Source organism: Platalea leucorodia, assembly GCF_965183815.1.
Source record: "Platalea leucorodia genome assembly, chromosome: 4".
NCBI classification, from domain to species: Eukaryota; Metazoa; Chordata; class Aves; order Pelecaniformes; family Threskiornithidae; genus Platalea; species Platalea leucorodia.
The window spans coordinates 5,657,507-5,660,483 of NC_138826.1; positions in this window are offsets into that span (position 1 = coordinate 5,657,507).

Here is a 2,977-nt window from a genome sequence, read left to right on the forward strand (position 1 = left end):
TCTCCAACTTTCTTGTACGTCCTCTTCAGGTACTGGAAGGCTGCTATAAGGTCTCCCTGGAGCCTTCTCTTCTTGAAAAACCCCAACTCTCTCAGCCTGTCCTCAAAGGAGAGGTGCTCCAGCCCTCTGATCATCTTCATGGCCCTCCTCTGGACTCACTCCAACAGGTCCATGTCCTTCTTATGTTGGGGGCCCCCGAGTTGGACGCAGTGCTCCAGGTGGGGTCTCATGAGAGCAGAGTAGAGGGGAAGAATCACCTCCCTCGACCTGCTGGCCACGCTGCGGGTGATGCAGCCCAGGATACGGTTGGCTTTCTGGGCTGCGAGTGCACGTTGCTGGCTCATGTCGAGCTTCTCATCAACCAACACCCCCAAGTCCTTCTCCTCAGGGCTGCTCTCAATCCATTCTCTGCCCAGCCTGTATTTGTGCTTGGGATTGCCCTGACCCATGTGCAGGACCTTGCGCTTGGCCTTATTGAACTTCATGAGGTTCGCACGGGCCCACCTCTCAAACCTGCAAGGTCCCTCTGGATGGCATCCCTTCCCTCCAGCTTGTTGACTGCACCACACAGCTTGGTGTTGTCGGCAAACTTGCTGAGGGTGCACTCAATACCACTGTCCATGTCGCCGACAAAGATGTTAAACAGCACCAGTCCCGATACCGACCTAGCACTTCACCGTCACTCCCTGGGCCAGGGACAGGCGGTAGGCCTGCTTTCTCATTGTCCAGTCCCCTATTTGATTTACATTCTTCTGTAGATCTCTAGTCTGCTCATCTCTAATTTCTGTGCACTGCTTAACTTGTACCTCCCACGTTGGGCCTGGCAGTGCCCAGTAAGATTGCAAGACCTCTGGCAAAAACAGGATAAAGCATGGAAGAGATGGTTGGCAACACCTAGCCAATGGCTGAGAAGAATTTCACAGTGCTAACAGTTAATTTCTGGTACATAATTCATACATTTTTGGACACTCATGTTCTGTGAGCTTCTCTGCACCATCTGACAGTTTCAAGGAACTTCCTACATTTGCAGACCCTGGACAGCCAGGGGCCAACAGAGATGATTTGGGAACATGTAGCACAGCTGCCTTCCAGTGATATGCCTGGGATGTGGGACGTACAAGCAGTCTTCAAGGACGCAAGCCAACCTGCAAGTCACTCTCCCATTGTATGACCAGGCCCGCACTTCTCATGACCTGTGCATTTTGATGACATCATGAATGAAGGTCTTCAACAGTCAGAACAGCCTACACTTGAAGGGTTTCTGGAAAAGAAAGTGAGTACAACCTCAGTGAATGCTTTTTATGGGCCATATCTGCTCCTGTCTTACACTACCCTGCAGCTGCAATCTTTCCTACTGCTTTATATCTGATCCTCAAGCCTGGCTTTTGCCTTCCAGACTCTTTATACTCCTCTATTCAAACCATCCTTAGTTCTTTGAAACATTTTTAGTTGAGTGATTTTTAGTCTTCAAGTAATGCCAGTTTCCTTTCTAAGCTTTACTGAGGTAAAATATACCAGATGTGGGGGAGCTGGAGGCAGCTTCTACTGAAAGAGAAGATGTGAACCAAGGCAACTTGGCTCCAAGACTTCCAGCTCTCTTCAGCATTACCATCTGTTCACCTTCATTCCCTGACTGTGTCTTCAAACCAGAAGAAGGACCAGCAGGAAGGAAATGATGCTGCTGGTTGCCAAAGGGAATTGCTCAAGGAAAGTCATTGCTTCATGTGCAAAAATACCTAGACGCATGAAAAGCCCCATGCACTCAAAACAGAAGGAGTCAGTCGGAGGTGTTGTGCTGCAGGTGTGTGGTAGGTGATTTCCATATAAACCCAAGGAAAGTATATAGAGAAGTAATACGCATTTCTTTCTGTGTGAAAGATTATTTCAACATAAGACACAGAAGTCAGTCATTTAGCAGTTTCATGGTGATTACTGTTAGCACCAATCCACCTATAATGTGTTGCTCAACTTTTATGCTACTTTACAGCTGATACAAATCAATAAACAGCAAAGTCCTCCTACAGAAAGCTAAAAGTGACCTGTATATCCCATTTTATCTAAATGCTTTTAACCATGCCAGCTCCTTTTAAGAATGTGTTTCTGTGTCTGGTTTTAGCTAGTCTCCATATTTTTCCCATTGTTCTCACAATTTGACAACAATAGCATATTTCTCAAGCCTTTTAATGACCCTGTAAGCTTTGAAAATGTATTTGAAGTTAATTCTCTGGCCACAATACGATATTTTTATCAAGGACTTTGTTCATCCTGTATCCCTGCCAGAACTTGTCACCATCCAAAAAATTATCTTAAAGCAACTTTTCTTCTGGTTAAACATAGAAATGCAAAGAAAAAGCTGAACTAAGCTACTTAAAAATTAATACATTTTACTTACTTGGACTGTTATTGGATAAAAAAAAGTGTCGCTAAATTTTTTATATGTATGGTGTTTAAGGAAATTCAAAAGCTAATAGAGTAAGAATTCCTTTTTGTGATGTAACTGTGGTACTGGATTCCAGTCTCATGTCTCATCGTGTTTGTGTTTCAAGTATGCGTATGTGCAGAGAAACACCTCTGGTTCTAAGGGAGAGAAAAAACATATTAAAGTTACTTAAAGATTTTAATCCTAAAAAAGCCAACCAAACTAAAGGTCTTGATTCCCAAAGTTGTTAGTCTATAGCATTAGCCAGTGCTGGTTTTGATGATTTCCCCACTCAGCCCAGCTCATGCAAGGTCTTCCCAAAGATTCCCAAACTGGTAGTCTGGACAGCAGATGTCTACATTGCGTTGCTCAGTCCTGTGTCTCTTTCAGTCAATGAAGATGAAGTCAATTTTACACATATATTGCGGTATTAGGTATTGCACTATGTATTGACATTTAGCTGGGATCCAAGGTATGTTGTTAAAATTAAATATGAGAATGAGCAACAAAACTTTGCAAATGTTTAACTAAGCTATGTGCATAACTTTTTTGCTATGA